The sequence below is a fragment of the Balaenoptera physalus genome (genome assembly GCF_965194825.1).
Source record: "Balaenoptera physalus genome assembly, chromosome: 17".
In the NCBI taxonomy this organism is placed as follows: domain Eukaryota; kingdom Metazoa; phylum Chordata; class Mammalia; order Artiodactyla; family Balaenopteridae; genus Balaenoptera; species Balaenoptera physalus.
Genome location: NC_138895.1, coordinates 24,507,789 through 24,530,877, shown reverse-complemented (window position 1 = coordinate 24,530,877; position 23,089 = coordinate 24,507,789). Strand labels below are relative to the sequence as shown.

The following is a 23,089-nucleotide window of genomic DNA, read 5'->3' as shown; positions in this document are numbered from 1 at the left end:
TCAGTGCCTCTGCTCCGAGGGGGTCTCTGCACAGGGGTCAGGTGAGATGTAAAGTGCTGATTAACACATACCTCTGTCTTCCTGGACACCAAGACGCTGCCCTACTGGATGATCCAGGGGTCTCTCACGAGATGGCGATGAATCAACCCCCCCAAAGCACAGTGAGCCCTGGGTAACCTGAAAACAACCAAGAGTCCTCAGCTCCAAGTTAAACCTGCAAACTAGCCTTGGACCCTAGACCAAAACCTTCAGCCAACAAGCTGACTAGTGGATCCCTTGCCATATCTAGTTGATTTCATGCTAATGCCCAGATCATCACAGGAAAACATGTCAAGTCAGATTTTGCAAAAGGGCTCGATGCAAATGTTGCTCACTGTTCACTGTTTGGCTACACCAGACATGCCGGGGACCAGCTGCACACATGTGTCTCCCATGGCTGGAAGCAAGTAATAATCCCGTTCAAACTATATTAAACAAACACAAGTGGAGGATTTATTGAGACAAGGTCTCTCATAGGATCCAAGGTCAGACAGTGTTGCCAGGCCTCGTGGAGTCCTAGAATCAAGATCAAGAAAGCCATTGGAAAACAAGAAACCCGCACTCTCCACCTTGCCAGTCCCGTCCCCTCACCCAGCCTCGTTGGGGTGGCAGGATCAGGACTCCTCTCTTCTCTGCAGGTCTCTTTTCTTCTCTCTCTACACAGCTGCCTTCTTTACTTCTCTAGCACACGGTGAAAAATGGCCACGAGAGGCCCATATTGAACTTGCAGCACGTGTGGTCAAGAGTGGGCTAGATTCTTGGAGCACCAGTCCCGAATTCAGGAATCATTGGCCAGGCTTGGGCGAGATACCTTCCCCTGCTCCAATCAGCTAGGCTTGGGGGAGGAGTGGTGTCAGGGGTCAGGTGGGAGGGTGTCTAATAAAAAAGTGTGAGGTTCAGAAGGCAGTGATGGAGGGGAGAAAATAACTGTCATTCCTAGTACAGTAAATGAAAGTCAGTTTTTCTTACTAATAAATATAATCATAGAATTTACATCTCAGGGGTATTAAAGGTCATCTAATTTGTCTCTCTTATTTCATAGATAAGATTCATGACCCCAGAATATCATTTTACATTTATTAATGTTGTTTGATGCTAGTTTGCTTTCATAAGATTTTATTGTTGACTAGTTTTCTGAAAGACAAGGTTGTCTATTCTCTTAAACATAACAGGGTGGAGTACAGAGGATAGGACCGCTGAAGCAATAGTACCTGAGTTCAAATCCCAGCTCCGCCATTTACTGGCAATGTGACCTTGGAAGATGAATTAATCTCTCTGTGCCTCAATTTCCTGCTCCATAAAATGTGGGTAATAATATGACCTGTCTCATATGAGTACTGTGAGTTCTAAATGAGTTAATAAGTGTAAAGTGTTTAAAATGGTGCCTGACACAGATTGAGGGCCATAAATGTTTATCTGAGCCATCCACAGTGTCATCAATTAATAGCTTGAGACAAATGCATTAGCCAGCAAAATCATCTGGAACCATTAGAACAAGGAGCCACTAGTTAAGTTACAGTAAAGCTAAAAGTATATATTTACTTCTAACAAAGATTATCTTCTAATTTTTCCAACTTAGAATTCTTCCACATGATAGAAGTGCAGAAAAGTAGGAAGAAAATAAAATCACTGATAATCACAACACTCAAAAATAACCATGGGTAGATTGCTGCATTTTTTTCAAACTATTTCCATGCATATTTATTTGCATAGTTGTGATCACACTGTGTATATAATTTAACATGTTGCTCTTAAGCACTGAACATTATAGCATATGCATTTTCCCATGTCATTAAATATTTTCAAATGCCTGTATTTTAATGGCTGGGTGATAGTACAGCATGTAGATATATACTGATTTCCTAAAATAGTCCCCTATTTGGAAAACATAAGCTATTTCCAATTTTAAACTCTTTGAAACCCTTAATCCAGATTGTCAAATTACTCTCCAAATGATCTGGCTCAATTTTCTCTCCCATCAGCAAAATGAATGTTTTCCTGTATGCTCAACTGAAATGAGTATTATCATTTTTTAAACCTTTCCTAAGTTAACAGATATTAAAAGGCATGTCATTGTTGTTTTAAGTTATATTTCTTGGACTTCCCTGAGGATCCAGTGGTTAAGACTCCGCACTTCTACTGAAAGGGCACGGGTTTGATCCCTGGTCAGGGAACTAAGATCCCGCATGCCACACGGTGAGGCCAAAAAAATTTTTTTTCAATTTAAAAAATAAAATTAAACTAAAAAAATAAATTATGTTTCTTGAATACTAGCTGATGATATTAAACATTTTTCCAAGTCAACCCTTTACATTTCCTGTTTACAACATGTTAGTTCATGTCCTTTGCCTATTTATCGTTTGAAATCTTACCCTTTCCTTATGTATTAGTAGGCATTCTTTAGATTGTTAGACTGTAAACTTCTCTCTTATTTGCTATAATAGTTTTCTCAATTTATGTGCATTTTTTGATTGAGCTATAGTTGTTTTACAATATTGTGTTAATTTCAAATGTACTGCATAGGGATTCAGTATTTTTGCAGATTATATTCTGTTATAGGTTATTACAAGAAAATGGGTATAATTCTCTGTGCCATACAGTATATCGTTTTTGCTTATCTATTTTATATACAGTAGTTTGTATCTGTTAATCCCATATCCCTAATTTGTCCCTCCCCCTTCCTTCTTCCCTTCAGTGACCATGTTTGTTTTCTATGTCTGTGTATCTGTTTCCGTTTTTTTGCATTTACATTAATTAGTATTATTTTTTAGATTCCACGTATAAGTGATATATAGTATTTGTCTTTCTTTGACTTATTTCACTAAGCATAATGTTCTCTAGGTCCACCCACATTGCTGAAAATGGAGGTATTTCATTCTTTTTTATGGCTGAGTAATATCCAATTTATGTGCATTTTAAATTCAGACATTTTTGCGTGCAAATTTTAAATCTTTATATCATTAAGTCTGTCAATGTTTTTCTTTAAAATTTTACCTCTTGCTTATAGCTTAGATGGGCCCCTCACATTCAAGTATCAGGAAATACTCCCTTATATTTTCTTTCAGGTTTTATTTGTGCTAATTTTTTTTCTTGCCATCTAGAATTATTTTGGTATAGGTAAAGGTTAAAATGTATTTTTTCCTTCCCAAATAGCTGGCTAATTATCCCAATCTCATTTATGATTAACCCATCCATTCTCCAGATTTGATTACCATTAGCTACAGAATTGTTATAAAATTATGGATCTGCTCAAGGCTCTTCTGTTCCTGATTAAACTCAGTTAACCCAAGTTATCCCTGCCCCCTTTTTCTTTGGGCATTTGCACATGATCAGGCATGAAGATGGAGAGGTGGACAGTTTCTGGTCCTGGAAAGTCATGTGCTGTTTTCTGGTCTTTGGACTCCTGTCTCTACCATCCCATCATCCGCTCTTTTTTTTTTAATATATATATTCTTTTTCGTATTCTTTCCCATCATGGTTTGTCACAGGATATTGAATATAGTTCGCTGTGCTATGTAGTAGGACCTTGTTGTTTACCCATCCTATACATAATAGTTTGCCTCTGTTAATCCCAAACTACCAGTCCTTCCCTCCCCCACCCCCCTTCCTCCCTGGCAACCAAAAGTCTGTTCTCTATGTCTGTGAGTCTGTTCTTGTTTTGTAGATACGTTGATTTGTATCATATTTTAGATTCCACATAGAAGTGATATCATATGGCATTTGTCTTTCTCTTTCTGACTTACTTCACTTAGTATGATGATCTCTATCTAGGTCCATCCATGTAGCTGCAAATGGCATGATTTCATTCTTTTTGACCAGCATCCACTCCTGACTCATCATCCCATCATGACTCTGCTGTGGACTCTAGTTGACACAGTCCATGGCTCATCTACTGCCAGTTCCCCATGTTACTCCCTCCAAGACCCTTCCAGCCTCCTGGCCTTGTTACAACCCCTCTCCCTCTCTCCTGGGGTCCTGGGAGACTGGAGGGCTGTCTTAAGCTATCCCAGGCCTTGGCATGCCACACTACCTCCCTTACATAGCCTCTCTGGTGCCATGATGGCTGCTGTCTGCAGCATCCTCTAGAGAACAGGGCACAGGCCCACTCTACTTTGAAATCTCCCTAAATGTACTTGGCATTGCTCACACCTCCCACTCCTACAGGACCTCTGGCGAGACTGCGCCAAAGCTTTGCTCCTCACTCTCCTTTCTGCCTCTTTGGAACTCTTCCTCTTCCCCTCCCCCAGTTAGTCTCTACCTTATAGTGTCATATGATTCTCCCAGCCCAGTGTCATCTTTGACACCACACTCTCCTTTACTCCTTGTGGCAAATCTGTTACCAAGTCCATTGGATTTTACCTCCTAAATATCTCATAAATATACTCAATTCTGTTTCCACTGTTCTCACCCAGGTGGAAGCCCCCATCCTCCGTCACCTGTACTTGCTCAGATGTCCCTCGGTCAGTGGTGCATCCTTTCAATGCATTCTCCTCGCATAAGCCACTGAGATCTTAAAAACACAAATCTGATCGTGTAACTCCTCCTTTGTGCACTTTGGCAAATTTCCTTTGCCCTCACGATACAACTCCAGATCCTGCCCAGGCTGGCGTATGTGAGTCGCTGCCCACTTCAGCCGTGTTCAAAGGCACCCCGCCTACCTGCTGGCCCTCCAGCCCCTTACACACACATCCTGTCTCCCATCCCAGCGCCTTTGCACTTGTTCTTCTCTCTGCCTAGAGAGCTTCCCCTAGGTTTACTGTCTTTTTCCCTGCCCTCACCTCCACCCACACCCTTTCATCTGGCTAACTCCTCACCACCTCCTCAGGGAAGCCTTCAGCTCATGCCAGAGGTTAGGTCTCTCTTAGTCACTGCCTAAGAGCTCTGTGAAGGCAGGGACTACGCTGATCTTACTTGGTACTTCTCTGGTAGGTGGCATACAATGGGTCATGAATGAAAGAATGAATACAAAGGAAGGATGCAGGAGATCCAGGTGGGAAACATGAATTAAGTCTTAGATACCTAAAGTGTTTGTCTCTATTCAATATCTGATCATCCGTTCTTATATGTTATTTTCCCAAATCAGCACCTTAACTTATGACACTCAGCTGGTGGTTGATCAAAATTTCTGGTAGTGAATTGGGCACATGTCTTGCCTTGTGGACATAATGTCATAGCTTCTGTCTACTTACTCTACCAAAAGCAGAAATGGAAGTGTAAATTCCAAACAAACTTGGGAGGAAGAGACATCAAAATGCACTTGAAAGTTTATTAAATGAATAAATAGAATAAAACTACAAGGCTACTTCAGTCACAGGGAGTCTGATCTTTTCTTGAAAAAATGGGTTACAAAAAAAGAAAACATGAAGAGCAGCTTCTCCCCTTTAAGTATTTTTGAGGGGATAGCAATGGAAGGAAGATGGTTTTCTGAGAAAACTCAAGCAACAGATGTTTCTGAACAGAAGCTTAAACCCTAGAACTTTTACAATCTGAAAATCATTTGGAAAAACTGGATTATAAGCATACACCTTTGGCATTGCCTAGAGAAAAGGAATAGCCTCTTTTCTCGGGCAAATGTTTGCCATCTTCTGCAGTATATTTTCTAGCATATCTCATGACCCCAAATTTTTATGTAAACCACAATACCTTTACACGAAATTACTTATTTTAATAATAGGAAAGTTATTTTTGACTGCAATGAAACCGTAAATCTGGCCTGTTTTGCTTCACTTCATTTGTTTGGATGGCCATCTGGCAAGATTATTTAACACAGTGCAGACTCTTCCCCTGTACAAGTCAAATATTTTCTATTTAAAAGTTGATGTTGTGCCGAAGGCTGAGCTGTATTTCTTTTTTCATTTTCTTTTCTTTGCTTTTTTTTTGTAACATCTTTATTGAAGTATAATTGCTTTACAATGGTGTGTTAGTTTCTGCTTTAAAACAAAGTGAATCAGTTATACATATACATATGTTCCCATATCTCTTCCCTCTTGCATCTCCCTCCCTCCCACCCTCCCTATCCCACCCCTCTAGTTGGCCACAAAGCACCAAGCTGATCTCCCTGTGCTATGCGGCTGCTTCCCACTAGCTATCTATTTTACATTTGGTAGTGTATATATGTCCATGACACTCTCTCACCCTGTCACATCTCACCCCTCCCCCTCCCCATATCCTCAAGTCCATTCTTTAGTAGGTCTGTGTCTTTATTCCCATCTTGCCACTAGGTTCTTCATGTCCTTTTTTTTTTTTTTTTTTCCTTAGATTCCATATATATGTGTTAGCATACTGTATTTGTTTTTCTCTTTCTGACTTACTTCACTCTGTATGACAGACTCTAACTCCATCCACCTCATTACAAATACCTCCATTTCCTTTCTTTTTATGGCTGAGTAATATTCCATTGTGTATACGTGCCACATCTTCTTTATCCATTCATCCGATGATGGACACTTAGGTTGCTTCCATGTCCTGGCTACTGTAAATAGAGCTGCAATGAACATTTTGGTATAGCTAAATAAACAAAGGATTTGACTTAGAACTTCTTCAACTTCTCTATTCACCATACAATGATAAAGTAATAAAATTGCTTCCAAATGCCACATTCGAAAATCAGTGTCATAACTTTAGAGAAACCAGAACCGACTGTAGATATTTCTGCCTTCTGGGAGAGAGGGGTCATTCATCTCTAGGTAGGTAGGTAGGTCTTTGGTTTTGAGAAAAACACCTCAGAGTGCATTGATAGTTCTTTTTAGTAGAAAGAAAAGAGGTCCTTAGGGCAAGCCTGAATGGCCAAGTTTTCTACATAATAAACAAATGGAATCTGCACAGTTGAGCTGTGTGTGTGTGTGTGTGTGTGTGTGTGTGTGTAAGTGAGTGGAGACCTGGGACTAGGGAGATATGAGGAGAGAACAGTGCTGTCCAATAGAACTTTCTGAGATGATGAAAAATGTTTTACATCGAAAAAAAAAGAAAACGTTCTACATCTATGCCGTCCAACATGGTGGCCACTAGCCACATGTAGCCATTGAGCACTTGAAATGTGGAGATATTACCAGGGAACTGAATTTTTTTTTTTTTTTTTAGTTTAAATTTAAATTTCCACATGTGGCTAATGGTTACCCTATTGGACACGGCAGAAAAGAGGCCCCTTCACATCAATCCCTCCCCCTCCCCATCAATCCCTCCCCCTCCCCAAACTTGAGCCATGAGCAGGGAGCGTATGACCTGAGGAAACCAGAAAGCTCCCAGGGCAGGGATGCTGAAGGACTTTCAGGAAGACCATGAGTGAGTGAGTGATAGTTGAGTTTAAGTTGTTGCTTGCCCTGCGTTTCCCTCCTGTTGTCCACAAACCTTCAGGAAATGCCTCCTATACTAAGGTAGCCATTCATCTCAGCTTGTCTGGGACTGCCACTCTGTGTGATGCCCTGGTGTAACTGTTAATAGTCCCTGCTTCACTCTCAAAAGTGTCCCACTTGGACGCCCTACCTAAGCACACAGCCTTGTAGTCACGGTATCGTAGAGATTTAAGGAGAGGAATGTGCAGAGAAGCTCGGACTTCCTGTCGCCTCTCCCCAGCAGCCTCGTACAAGAGCTGGGGGAGTGTGGGGTGGCGCGGAGCCAGAGAACATGGCAGAGCCTTCACATGGGCCTGGCCAGGACAGAAGCGCTATCAAACTGTCTTTCCCAAGTACACTAGAGGAGGGTGAAAGAGGGGAGAGAGAAGAGGGGGGAGAGAGCCAGTTACAAAAAAGGAAAGAGAGAGTTTTTCTGGCATTTTCAAGCATTACTAATAAAAATTGGACAGATTAAAGTCTTTCCAGTTTCCTGTACTTGATAAAATGCAGTATTAGTATGCAGAATGCTCTACTGCAGTTAAGCCCATAACAGCACTTGTAAAATTCTTCAAGGCATAATTAAAGTTTAGAATAAAATTATCTGAGATTTCCACCAGTATATAAGAAAACCAAACTAGCATGTGGAAGATAAGGTAAAACTGAAAAGTCCTAAAGCCTGAGCTTTTATCTGAAATATATTAGGCATTAATTTCTAACTTTGGATCCAACACTTTGTTTATTCATGTGTATTGTTGTCGTGTGTGTGTGTGTGTGTGTGTGTGTGTGTGTGAGTGTGTGTGTGTGGTGAGAAGGCTTAAGATCTACTCTCTTGGCAAATTTCTTCTTCTCCTTCTCCTTCTCCTCCCTCCTCCTCTTCTTCCTTTTCTGCCTTCTTCTTTTTTAGATTCCACACATAAGTGAGATCATACAGTATTTGTCTTTGTCTGGCTTATCCACTTAGCATACTGTCCTCCAGCTTCATCCATGTTGTCACAAATGGCAGAATTTCCTTCTTTCTTGTGGCTAAACAATATCCCCTTGTATATACTTACCACACCTTTATCCATTCATCCATCCATGGACACTTTTAAGTTCTTTCCGTATCTTGGCTGTCATGAATAAAGCTGCAATGACCTTGGGATTGCAGATATCTCTCCACGATACAGATTTCATTTACTTCTGATACATACTCAGAAGTGGGATTGCTGAATCATATGGTAGTTCTATTTTTCATGTTTTGAGGTGTGAGGTAATGTCTCATTATGGTTTTGACTTACATTTCCCTGATGATTAGTGATATTGAGCACCTTTTCATACACCTGTTAGCCAATTGTATATCTTCTTTTGAAAAATGTCTATTCAGGTCCTCTGCCCATTTTAAAATTGGATTATTTGTGTTTTTTTGCTTTGTGTGTGTTTTTAAAGCCCTACACAGGATTTTAAGTGATTTCCCACTTAGCAGTTTTGTAAATGAGAACTAGACATTTTTACTACATCAGTCCTAAATCCACTGTACATATGAAACATTTGAAGAATAATTGGCTTTACTTTACTTCTAGACATACACAAGATGCAGTTTTGTCCTTTTTTTATGGCCCAAGCAGATAAATGGCTAAAGTATATTTCACTGAAATATCACTGAGGTGATGGCAGCAAGAAGCAGAATGGTGGAGTGATTAAGAAGGTGGGATCTACCATAAAAAAAAAAATGAAATAATGCCATTTGCAGAAACGTGTATGGACCTAGAGATTATCATACTAAGTGAAGTAAGTCAGACAGAGAAAGACAAATATATATCACTTATATGTGGAATCTAAAAAAAAAAAAAATGATGCAAATGAACTTATTTACAAAACAGAAATGGACTCACAGACATAGAAAACAAACTTATGGTTACTAAAGGGGGAAGGGAGAGGACAAATTAGGAGTTTGGAATTATCAGATACACACTAGTATATATAAAATAGATAACCAACAAGGACCTATTGTATAGCACAGGGAACTATATTCAATATCTTGTAATAACCTATAATGGAAAAGAATCTGAAAAAGAATATTTATATATACATATATATCTACACATATATAACTAAATCACCTTGCTGTACACCAGAAACTAACACAACATTGTAAATCAAGTATACTTGAATTTTTTTTTAATGGAAAAAAAAAAAAAAAGAAGGTGGGCTCTGGAGTCAGACTTCGGGTTTTGAATCCTGGTTGACCAACTTAGTTTTCTCATCTGTAAAATGGGGATACTTTTAATAACTACCTTATAGGGCTGCTATGAGGATTCGGTTAGATAATCTGCATGAAGCCCCAAGCACAGCTCCTGGCAGATACGTGCTCAGTAAGTGCTAACTATGATGAGGAGGGGGATGACGATGATTGGCAAGTAGCTGGTAGAGAGAGAGATGGGAAAAGTTGAGAATTTAAATATAACCTTCTGTCTAATAGAATGTGAAGTTCTCAAGAGAAGGGTTATATTGACATGTATTATATCCTGGCAACTAACAGAGGACTTGAAATATGGAAGGTAATATTAATTGATTGATATCAGTTATGCAACAATTTTTTTTTAAGTTTTTTTTTTCCTAATTTATTTATTTTTGGCTGTATTGGGTCTTCGTTTCTGTGCGAGGGCTTTCTCTAGTTGCGGCAAGCGGGGGCCACTCTTCATCGCGGTGCGCGGGCCTCTCACTATCGCGGCCTCTCTTGTTGCGGAGCACAGGCTCCAGACGCGCAGGCTCAGTAGTTGTGGCTCACGGGCCCAGTTGCTCCGCGGCATGTGGGATCTTCCCAGACCAGGGCTCGAACCCGTGTCCCCTGAATTAGCAGGCAGATGCTCAACCACTGCGCCACCAGGGAAGCCCATGCAACAATTATTGACTGAGCAACTGCCATGAGACCAGCACTGACTGTGCTAGATGCTAAGGACATATACCTGGGTCACTGCTGGGGTTCAGTGGAAGAAAATGTTGCTCACACAAAGGCAGAATATTCTTTTAGGGGCAAAAAGAAGAGATTAAGTTTTTTTGCGCGTCACATATAAATAAATCCAGTCTTTCCTTCCTGCGATGTCCGTTCTTTGTAGTCTTAGGCTCAGCTAAGGGAAGTCAAGAGACCCAGGCAGCCTCCCCCGGCGCTGGCTTCAGCTGGGGTCCCCGCGCGGGAAGCAGCGTGCCGGTAGTGGTGCTCCCAGCTGACCAGGGGCTGGTTTTAAGGGTGTACTTCACAGGTCAGCGACGAGAGCCTAAGAACATGCAGGTGGGTGCAGAAGCCCCATATACATAAGGAACCATTTCCACTGTGACAGTCCTAGAGCCACAGCCTCCCGGTCCCCGTGAGGAGAAGCCCAAAGCTGTGCCCTCTCACCAGGCAGTTACATTCGTTCGCAGACCTCTCAGTCCATATGCAGCTCACCAGCCATGGGTCGTTCTTACCAGAAGCGGTGTTGCCTTGTAACACAGCTAGCATTCACTTCTGTCAGATTTCCCCGCAAACAGCTAGAAAGGTAACCCAAGGTCATTTTTTTCATAAAGAAGAACATGCTTTGTTAACCTTTTACTCACTCACCCCCCTTCTTGGCCCCTCTGAGCTCCCCAAATCGTATCAGAAACCACCAATGAGAAGTCTCTGATGCACCCTAAACTCAATATGTACAAGACCCACCCACGTAATTCTCTCCTCTCTCCCTCCCTGGACACCCTTTTTTTTTTTTTTTTTCCGGCCACACTGCGCAGCTTGCAGGATCTTAGCCCTTCGACCAGGGATCAAACCTGGGTCCATGACGGGGAAAGCGCTGAGTCCTAACCAGTGGACCGCCAGGGAACTCCCTATGTTCCCGGTTTTGATTAACAGTCGTCATCCATCCAATCACCCCCTGCATGGCATTCTTCCATGCTTTCCATCCCCAATTCCTGAGCATAACAATGAGAGTTCTTCCGAATCTAGACATGGTCGGCCTCCAGCCTCTTCCACGCACCCGACCCTCTAGACACAGACTGTTTGTCATTCGCCCACATGCCATGGTTGGTTAGAGAATACCTACAGCCTTTGTCCAGACCTGGAGGATCCTTCCACTGACTGCAGCTGGTCAACCAAGCCCTTCAAACCCTTGAAAAACCAACGTAAGCATCACGTCAGCGAAACCACAGTGTCATCCCCGGTATGAACTGATCGCCTCCTCTCTCCCCTCCTGAAGCGCATTCGCAATCTCCCTTGCAGCACTGGCCACGTGGTCCCCATCACCTACAGAGCTGCTCAGGGAAGAAACTGAGCCTTATCTGTATTGTCTTCCCCAGGGCCAGGCCTCCATGGGTGCTTCTCTGCACACAGAGGACCCTCAAAGTCTGCTGGCTTGAATGCAAATGGTAGCACTGAAGCTGTGCCTTAAGAAACTAGTAGAACTTCTGAGGACAAACAAGGAGAAAAAGGCCCAGAAGCAAGAAAGTGAGAGCACATTTAGGAAATAGTCCAGTTTTCTGACACATGGGTCCTTGGAAGAAAATAGACATTTCAAATTCACCACGATCCTGTCCCAACCCAAGAGACTTTGCCTTTATTCAGTAGGAAATGTTTGTGGCTCACTGTTTTTATTTTTATTTTTGAAGTGGTATCAGAATACTTTTATTTATATTTTCCTCTGTTTTATTGGGATATAATTGGCATACAGCACTGTATAAGTTTAAGGTGTACAGCATAGAGATTTGACTTACATGCATCATGAAATGATTGTCACAATAAGTTTAGTGATCTTCCATCGTCTCATATAGATACAAAATTAAAGAAATAGAAAAAATCTTTTTCTTTGTGATGAGAACTCTTAGGATATACTCTCTTAACAACTTTCACTTACAATATACCTCAGTGCTAATTACCTTTATCAGGTTGTACATGACATCCCTAGTACACATTTATCTTATACCTGGAAGTTTGTACCTTTTGACTGCCTTCATCCAATCCCCCCTCCCCACCCCCGCCTCTGGTAACCACAAATCTGATCTCTTTTTCTATGAGTTTGTTTGTTTATTCGTTTGTTTTTGAAGTATTATTGACCCACAACACTATATTTGTTCCTGTTACACAACATAGTGATTTACCATTTCTATATATCGCAAAATGATCACCATGGTAAGTCTATGATCTGTCACCATACAGAGATACTGCATAGTTATTGACTATATTGCCCACACCGTACATTTCATACCCATGGCTCATTTATTCTGCAACTGGAAGTTTGTACCTCTAAATCTTCCCTCACATGTTTCTTTTCTCCCCTCACCCTGCTCCCCTCTGGCAACCACCTGTTTGTTCTGTGTCTTTAACTGTATTTCTGTTTTGTTATGTTTGTTCATTTGTTTTGTATTTTAGATTCCACATATAAGTGACATAATACAGTATTTGTCTTTCTCTGACTTATTTCACTTAGCATAATACCCTCTAGTTACCTATGCAAGGACTTAAAAAAAATTGAGAGGTTATACCACAATCAAGTCTCTAGGTAAGATTATTTCTAAATGATAAAATTCATAGCTCTTTTGGGAACAAAAAAAAGATTCCTCAAATCAATGCTATAAAAGCTAAACAAAGGATAAAGTGTAAAAAGTAAATACTACAATTTTTGCATGTGATTTCAATACATGCAAATGTATTGAAATCCTAAAACACAATCTTTAAGATGAAGGACCATCATCAGTGCTCTATAGCACGGAAACGCTAGACCCACATGAATGTCATCTTTGACTTCTGAGGATCCCTTTATACCCTGTCATCACAGGGCATCCAGTCGTAATAATGAGATTATGAACACCTGCCAATTCAAAGGCACAGCTCACTGTTGAGTGACAAATGAAAGGAGCTGGGACAACCCACAGGCCAAAATAATGCAAGGCTTTTGAGGTCAGTTTCAAGTATTAGAAGCTGAGAAAAGTACTAGACAAGTTGACCCAATGTACTCTTTCCAGTTCTTGTTTTTTGGAAATGAATAAAACAAATTCCTCAATGTGATTATAACCTTCCTTCTTCTTCCTCACCAGGAGCAGACTAACATTCCAGCCAATCAATCCCAGAATGGTTATTTTTGGTTTTGGTTTTGTTTTTTTTTTAATTTTTTAAATTGAAGTATAGTTGATATTTGTTTCAGGTGCATAGCAAAGTGATTCGTTTATACGCACACACACACACATATATTCTTTTTCAGATTCTTTTCCATTACAGGTTATTACAAGATATTGAATACCGTTTCTTGTGCTATACAGTAGGTCTTTGTTTTTATCTATTTTATATATAGTAGTGTGTATCTGTTGATCCCAGCCTCCTAATTTATTCCTCCCCACCCCTTTCCCTTTTGGTAGCCATAAGTTTGTTTTCTATGTCTGTTGAGTCTATTTCTGTTTTGTAAATAAGTTCATTTTTTTAGATTCCACATATAAGTGATATCATATGATATTTGTCTTTCTCTGCCTAACATGATAATCTCTGGGTCCATCAATGTTGCTGCAAATGGCAGTGTTTCTTTCCTTTTTATAGCTGAGTAATATTCCATTGTATATATATATACCACATCTTCTTTATCCCCAGAATAGTTATTAAACACCTAGAATGTTGACGTACTCCCTCTGACACTATGAGGCAAAAAGGAAAAGGGAAAAAAAAATGAAGTTCTGCCATTGAGAAGTATGTCTCACTGGGGAAATAAAATTGAAAAAGCTAAGCTGTAAGATATGGAAGATTTCCAAGATGCATTATTGAACATAAAAAAAAGGTATAGACTAATGTCTATATAATTTGCTCCTATTTGTATGACATATACATATGCCTATAGAAGCATCTTTCCGCACGAACATTTTCTGCATGATACACCAAAAATCGTTGCTGGTGGTTACCTCTGGAGGGTGGATCGGGTGTGTGAGGTCAGAAATACATTTTTAATCACGCACCATCTTATACTGTTTGTTTACCATGTGTGTGAGTTTCTTTAATTTTTAAAATTGTAATAAGTTAAGCAGCACCACAAGACAGATATAATTGCATAGCAAGTGAATAAAAGAAAAACCAACCTTTACTGACTGACGTCTATGAGCCAGGCATACCTCCTAGCCACCTCCCAGTCACTACTGCCCCAGGGGCGTGGCTATGATGTTTCTGGCCCCTGGGAAGCAGGCTGCAACCTCTCCTTGCACTATCCTGCCACCTCAGTCAAACCCACAGTTGGCTCCGGCTCCAAGCTTTTTCTAGCATATGGAATGCAGCCAAATTTGGATGGTTTCCCAGGGAGGGTAAATAGTGTGTTGGAGTTTGAGTTAAAACAACCGAACTCCTTTTTAGCAAGCCAATGGGATCAATCCAGCCCTTGTAAAGTACTACCTAAATTGTTTTTCGTTCCTTTGATCGCTTTTTCATCTTGAAAACTACAAAACAAACACACCCTCTTCAACTTAAGATATGTTGCTTTAGGAACTATTTACCCCATGTTGAAAGGAAGCATGCACAGCTTCTGTACTTCAGTTGTGCTGATGAAAGCAAGATAAGTACCTTCTACTATTATTATTGCTTAAAAAACAAACTTCTATGTTATCTATACACTGTGAATGTATATATATTTCTATCAAACCCTTATCAAATGCTGCCCTCTAGCGGAATATTCATTAAAACCTCTGCTAACAATAGATGTTTAATTAAGGCTTAGATGTGTTTTAAAGGAGAGAACAGGAGTAGATCCATATCTTTTGAACTTAAATATTCACCATCCAACAATAATTACCTCTATCTTTTATAAAATGTTGACGTTGTCATCATTTCCTTAAATATTTGCCTTGCCGAGAAATTTTTACCTTAATACACAAATATAGTCTATTTTCCAAAGCTGACCTGAGTTGACTTCACAAACACTCCAACAAAATGTTTAAATGTATACTATTTCATAAAAGGTTACTTCTAGAACAGTCTAGATATGCACAATATTTTAAAAATCATATATCAGCCAACACTGTTCTGAGTCTTAATATTGTTAAAACGGAACAAAAGAGGAGCAACTTTTACAACTTAAGGACATTTTAGCAAGAAAGCAGCAGGGACACCTGGATTTGGTGTCCTTGCTCTAAACATATTGGCAGCCACTTGGAAGCTTCTCTCTTGCCTTTCTGCCTCATTGCCTGGAAGTCATTCATCACTTAGTTTAATAAAACTCAGGACCCAAACACATACATGCTGCCAAGTTTTCTAAGCTTTAAAAATTATTCTTTTCCAGCCAGGTCAGACTTTGTATTTATAGAATATTTTTTCCCTCCCTAAGAAGCCCAGGAGGGTTTGTCCAGACCTCCACAGAGTGATTCTTAATCCAATTATGTACAAGCAAAGGATGGGGGAAGAGAGACCACAGGGACCAGAGCAACCTTTCAGCGCCTCGGGCAGAATCCCTGCATCTGATGACAACTCCCTTTCCCGGGCCTCATCTATCACACGGCTTTTACATCTATCCATCCAGACAGGAAGAAAAATACATTTTAAATGTCAGAGAACCTGCGTTTTTCAAGCAGGCCCTACTCCACCTACCTTTCTATACAAATTGTGAAATTTTTTGTTCTAGTTCTGTGAAAAATGCCAGTGGTAATTTGATAGGGATTGCATTGAATCTGTAGATTGCTTTCGGTAGTAGAGTCATTTTCACAATGTTGATTCTTCCAATCCAAGAACATGGTATATCTCTCCATCTATTTGTATCATCTTTCATTTCTTTCATCAGTGTCTTATAATTTTCTGCATACAGGTCTTTTGTCTCCTTAGGTAGGTTTATTCCTAGATATTTTATTCTTTTTGTTGCAGTGGTAAATGGGAGTGTTCTCTTAATTTCACTTTCAGATTTTTCATCATTAGTGTATAGGAATGGTACTCAGCTCCCTGCTGCCCGGAACAGCTCGGAGCAGCGACAGCCGGCATGACTGTCACTTGGCAGCCTGGCTCAGGTGAGGCCAGCGGAGGATGAGGTCCCCCCACATGCCATCCTGGGGACGAGGAAGGCGCTCACTGTCCCCCCCACCCCCGCCCCGGTGAGCCCACCCTCTGGGTCGCGTTAGGAGTCATGGTCACGGTGAGAACACAGCTGAGCTCAGCTAATTCCTGAAGGTCACCTTCACAGCCTTACACCCGGCTCAGCCACCCGCCTTCACACTCCAGCTTCAGTGGTACTTGCCCTCTCTCAGCTAACCATCCCCTGTCCTCCTTACGGTCCATATTTAAAAGCATAAGTAAATACCACAGTAAAACACCTTTTTGTTTGAAAAAGCTTGATTTTCACATCCAAGAGGAAAAAAATAGAAATAACTTGGAAAGAATTAAAATTCCCACAGAAGAGATAAGTCAATGGACCCTCCTCAGGCCACTACACACCCTGCCCAATTTTAACTCTCCCTCAGTTTCACAGATAAGTGCTTGTTATTATTACCTCTATTATGAAACTCTCTCTCCACTTACAATTATCACCCCTTTCATCTTCCCTGAGGTTTTTCCCTTTGATCCAGAGTTGTGTGTGGCTTCTCCCACTCTGGAGACTCCCAGCTGATATTTCTGCCACACTGACTTCAGTTTTTCTAAATACTTTCCTTCTTCCTTCTCTTGCTCTCTTTTCCTTACTGGGAGAAACACATCCAGGGTGGAAAGGCTGCGTTTGAACCAAGTTTAATTTTTTATACGCTAACATTTGTGATAAGACAGCATGGCCTTTTAAAAAATTAATGGATAAAGAAATACCTTGCATAGGTTTGGCTTAACCAGAAAGAGGAGAAGGAGAGTGGGAGAGGGGCAGAGGCAGGGAGAGAAAACCTGTCCTCATCTCTCACCAGGACACATAGAAATAAAAACAGAAACTCCAGCTCCCTTCCTATGTAATTTGCACACTGGCTACACAACATGCAGGACTTAGTACAAAAGAAAAATGAGGAACCCTTTCTTCAAATGTTATTGAGACTTTCAAGGGACGACAGTAGAGTATTCTACCAAGCATGGGCCCTTCTGAGTGTGGGGATCTGTGTGACTACACTACACCAGTCACATACACGAGAAGCCAGCCTTGTCCCCTACCATAAATCAAAACAGCAGTCTTGCCATGCTAGCTATATTGGGGGGTTTTCTTCATAATGGTCAGCCCCTGCTAAGGTGATCAATTTGTTCTGGTTTGTTCTAGACTACCAGAGGTTTAGCACTAAAAATCCCACATCCCAGTCACCTCCTTAGTCCCAAGCAAATTGGGACAGTTGGTCAGCACCCTCTTCTCTGAGGACCTATCTAGTGGCAGAGCTATCCTCTGGGTTTCTACTGGTTTTAATTTCTTGCTCTGAGAACTAGTGGCAATCTGAAGCCAGTCCCCGACTCTGTGGTGGTGTGTGAAGCTATTCCAAATGTCCCCAGATTTATTCCCCAACTTCTCATGTCCCCAGAGAGAAGCCTACTGAACCATGACTCTGACTGCTCCTGTGTGCCAGAAGTAAGCTGGAATGTAGCTTATATGTAGCAGAACCTGTTGGAATTTCTTGTAACTCTAGCAAGAAAACTGCATTTCAAGATTCGGTAGTTGTACACTTGTTGCCTTTTTTTTTAAGGTGTGAGACTCCAACAATGTATGAAGTATTATTTCTATTAAGACAATCACACATTATATAATGCGTGTCCATGAAACAGAGTATTGTTTTAATTCATTAAAAGTAACAAAAAATATACCCACATAAAAACTAACAAACTGTGATTTTGTTCCAGGGGGACCATCTAAACTACAAATTGAACTTCACATGCTTGTTTACTGTTAAATGTGAACTGAACATTCACTAAGCACTTTTCTGGGCCTGGAGACATCTTGATGAATTTAGTGCTGTAACCCCCTGGAAATGCTTTAAGTTTAATATTTAGATGTTCTTAGTAATGTACTAATACAAAGGTTAGTCAATTCACTCCTTAAATAGGTATCAACCCTGCTTGGGTCTTCCTATCATGCCCTGGTACATATTACACTCCCCTGGGATATTGGACATGCCGAAAATATTTCAAAATTTCTCCTCACTCAGCTAATATCCCTCACGTCAGTTAATGCTCTTGCATATTCTTCACTTGAGAAAATAGAAGCCACTGGACAGAAGTTCCTACAGCCTCCTCATAGCAAATGGGCCAATCTACCTTTATCTGCACCCTGTCTTGCTGGGCTCTTTCCTGAAACCACAAGGCAGTGCCCGGGTCCTATCAGAGTCCAACCCTCACTGATATTCTGCAGTCCATCCCCTTTTGTCTCCACAAAGACTTGCTGTCCATAGCCAAATGACTTTTAAATATTCTTTCTCTTTTCTAGATCATCTTCCAACTGAAAAAACAGAGCCCAGGATAACGGTTCTCAAAGTGTGGTCCCTGGACCATCAGAATCAGCATCACCTGGGATTCAGTAGAAGCACAAATATTTGGGCCTCACCCCAGCCACACTGAATCAGAAACTCTGGAGATGAGACCCAGCAATCTGTGTTTTAACAAGCCCTCCAGGTGGTCCTGTTACACACTAAAGCTTGAGACCCACTGATCTATAGTTGACACTCCTCAGCTTCCCTCCACACCAACTCACACCTCTGTCCAAAGACAAGGTGGACAGATCACCAGGACCCCAATGAGAGAGCTCTCTGGAGTAAGCTGGAGACTGCTGTCCTTGGCCCTCTCCTGATCCTATTTTTATTAATGATGGATGGAAGCACGGATGGCACACTGATCTCATTAACTGACGATAGAGAGCTGGATGGGGTAGAGATGTTGAGTGATGACATTGGTACCAAAAGACACAAAGTGCTGGTCCAAATCTCTCAAGATGAAACTTAATAAGGTATATTAATTAGGATTAGATTCAGCTTTGAGTGACAGAAAACCTAAAATAGCATTGGCTTAATAAGAGAGACATGTATTTCTCATTCACATTAATGAACTCTGGAAGTGTCAGGCCAGAGTCAATGGGGTGGGTCCACTCCCTGGAATTCCCAGGACTCAAGCTCCCCATCTGTCCCAGTCCTAAGGTATGGCTTCGTCGTCAAGTCAAAGATGGCGACATCCATGTTTCAGAAAGCAAAATGGAGAAAGGATGGAGAAAAGGGCCCGTTTTTGCTGTCTTTTAAGGATTCTGGATGCCATCACATTATCCTGCTTGCATCCTACTGGCCAAAACTTAGTCTTATGGCTATAACTGCAATGGAGGCTAAACATTGTAGTCTTTATTTTTCTGGGCAGCTCAGCTAGAAATGTTATGCTATGGAAGAAAGGGAGAAGAAATATTGGGACCCAATGAGTAGTCTCTGTCAACCAAAGCAAAACAAAGTCCTTTATAGAAGGTCTAGAATGTGAATGTCCCTTGAAGATTGTTGGCAGAGAAGGTGGAAGTAGGGAGTAATAGCCATGGAAGCAGCCCTCTGTTGTCTCTCTATACAAAAGCAGAAAACCCAAGCCATTCTGGCTTAAGTAAAAAGAGAAGGTGTGGGGTATAAAACTGAAATTCCCAGACACAGTGCTAGCTTCAGGATTGTCTCAAAGGATGTCATCAAGATTTGACCCTTCTTCATATCTCGGCTCCCCATTCCTCCATGGTGGGTTTATTCCTGTGCTTCACATGGTGGCAAGATGTTTACCCACAGGTCCAAGCCCCTATCCCCTGAACCTGCTGGTGGGCCAGGAGAAACTCAAGTTCACTCTGCCCCACCCACATCTCCACCTGTTTCTCAAGTCAGCTTCCTCTAACAAAGTGGTTCTCAACCCTGACTACTCATTGGAATCCCCTCAGGAGCTTTTTAAAATCTCCTGATACCCAAGCCTCTCTTCCTAAATCTGATTTTATCGGTCAGGGCAGGACGCTGGCATTTTAAAAACTTCCCCAGGTGATTCTCTTGTACATCTAGAGTGAAGAACCCCTGATCTAGCACACTGCGGGAGAGTGGAAGCTTTGCCTCTCAAAGTGTCTCTGGAGTCAGGTCTCCAGACACTGTGTGTGGGTGTCATGTGTCTCCTCCATCAGGTTCTGTTTCACTGTAGGCTCCCCCTTACTGCACCACTGGGCACCCCCTGAACCTCCACACCTGTGTTCCCTTCATAGGATCCCATGTCTCCCTGTGGGGCCTGAGGAAGGGACCCCTTGACTGCCCTGCTTTTCTGTCTCCCCAAGATCTCTACACATGGCTGTCAAGGTTGACTTTCTTTTACTAAAGGACTGGGGTGATTTTAAAAGGGAAACACCAGTAGGAAGGGAAAAAAATTAAAGGTTTGGGGAACCATCTACTCATAGACTATAATTGAAATCTAAGACCAAGACCTGAAGAATGTCAACAATTAAGCTCCATAGCAAGGATTAGCTGATCAAAGAAGCTGGAAAGGATTATCCAGAGTGGTCACAGGGAATCCACAGGAGCATTGGACTCTGGAAGCCAAAAGAACAGGGGCTGAAAGTACCAGGAACGAGCCTACCCACTTTACTCTTTTGTCTACTGACCTCACCTGGTATCGTCTACTCTGGTGACTTCTTCTTTCAGTGAAATGTGAAATATTCAGAGCGATGGCTACAATGCTCCAAACTTCACTTGAAGCTCAAGTTACTCCCCTCGGATGTGTTGTCAATAGACACTCGATTTCTCTACAAAAAAACCCAGAAGCTCATATAGCACAGGGAACTCTGCTTGATATTCTGTAATAACCTAAAAGGGAAAAGAACTTGAAAAAGAATAGATACATGTATATGTATAACTAAATCACTTTGCTGTACACCTGAAACTAACACAACACTGTTAATCAACTATACTTCAATGTAAAATAAAAATTTAGATAAATAAATAAAATATAGACTTCTCAAAAAAAAAAAAATACAGAAGCTCATGAAAGGCTAGAAACTTCCCAAAAGATCTCCAAAATAGTGCTCCTCAGATCCTCCCAAATATCAACTCAGAGATCTAGAGTTCCAAACTATGTGTGTTGAGGTGCACAGGGTCACAGGCTGTGAATCAGATGGGCCCTGCAGGAGGCTTTAAATTTTTGAGGGAAACACAAGAACATCTGTCGGGCGCCATACAAACTACTGTCAGTAAGTTATTTGGACCTAACTACCTAATCATCTAGAATGTTATACATTTTATGGCTCATGAATAAATTACTGAGTTGACTATAACCATGAGCCCAGAAAGTTTGGGGATGTCTGAAACAGGTAAATAATTGACTCTAGCAAACCAATAGCACTCTCTCGTCCTCATATTTACCATCACTGCAGCTGTCAGCCTAAAAATATGACACCCCAAGGGTATAAATATTTGTTTATTACTCCAGCTCTAAGAGAATTAATTGTTCCTGTTCAGAAAATATAAACAACCTATGGGTTAGGTGAAATTAGAATTTACAGTAGAAACAATTTAGGTAGCATACTAAACTGAAATATTTTATTTCACACCCATGAAATATCTGAAGAAATCTAATTCATATTCAGAACATTTTCAGTTTTATATCTTTGCTTTCAACCCAGGACTTCAGGGTGGGTGTTATAACAACAAAAAAGCAAATAAAACCATTAGGTGAAAATCACAGGCAACATCTTAGTTTATATCAATTAAATTTGTTCAATTCAATGGCCAAAGAACACATTTCTAATTCTGGTTTTATATATGTATTATTCAGGATAGTCTTGGCTAATGTTGCAGTAAGTCCTAAAATGGCAAACTCTAAAAATCAGTGGTCTAACCACCGCCCCCCTACCCCAAAAAGCTTTATTTCTCACTTACCTAAAGTCTGATGTTGTGTGGGTGTCTTTTTTCCACCCTATAGCTGTGTCAGCTGAAATACCTGGCATCCAAGTTCCTGAGTCAAAGAAAGAAAGATATGCAGGAAGCACACTAGCTCTTAATTGCCTCATCCCCAGAATAACACAGGTTACTCCCACTCACAGCCCATTGGCCAGAGCTTGTCACATGGCTACAACCTCTTTGCAAAGGATGTTGGGAAATGTAAGGGGGAGCATGGGCATTTGGTAAATGCTGTCTCTGACACAATCCACTTGGTTACAGTGACATCAACTGAAGATATAAAGTTACTAATTCATTCATTCACTCATCAAAAAGTATCTAGTGAGGACCTACTCTGTGTTGGGTGCTGTGCTTACACCCTGGTGGAGAATGCTAGATAATAAACAAGATACCAAATAAATGAACAAGAAGGTAATTGCAGATTGTGGCGTGAATCTTCATTCATTCATTCTTTCATTCATGTAGTGTTTATTCATTAATTTATTCAACAAATTTGGGTTGAGCGCTGATTTTGTACCAGATATAGTTCTAGTGCCAGGGATACAACGATAAACCAAACAAAGCTTATATTCTTGTGGGGAAGATAGACAACTCACAAACGATAAATAAAAATAGTCAAGTGGACGGGACTTCTCTGGTGGCACAGTGGTTGAGAATCTGCCTGCCAATGCAGGGGACACAGGTTTGATCCATGGTCTGGGAAGATCCCACATGCTGCAGAACTACTAAGCCCGTGTGCCACAACTACTGAGCCCGCATGCCACAATTACTGAAGCCCGCACACCTAGAGCCCGTGCTCCGCAACAATAGAAGCCACCACAATGAGAGGCCTGCGCACCACAATGAAGAGTAGCCCCCGCTCGCCACAACTAGAGAAAGCCCGCATGCAGCAATGAAGACCCAACACAGCCAAAAATTAATTAATT

At 41.1% G+C, this 23,089-nt stretch overlaps 2 long non-coding RNA genes across 2 annotated transcripts in view; one reads left to right on the top strand and one right to left on the bottom strand.

Annotated features, from left to right (window-relative positions):
* LOC309646514 overlaps positions 1 to 182 on the bottom strand; it is a 13,975-nt gene extending 13,793 nt beyond the window's left edge. Inside the window, exon 1 of the long non-coding RNA XR_014255412.1 lies at positions 72 to 182. This is a non-coding gene — a long non-coding RNA (uncharacterized lncRNA). The remainder of the gene's footprint in view (positions 1 to 71) is intronic.
* LOC309646511 lies at positions 19 to 23,089 on the top strand. Its single transcript, XR_014255409.1, has 4 exons — positions 19 to 5,918; positions 6,547 to 8,145; positions 8,180 to 9,930; positions 10,242 to 23,089. It is a non-coding gene; the product is annotated as an uncharacterized lncRNA (long non-coding RNA).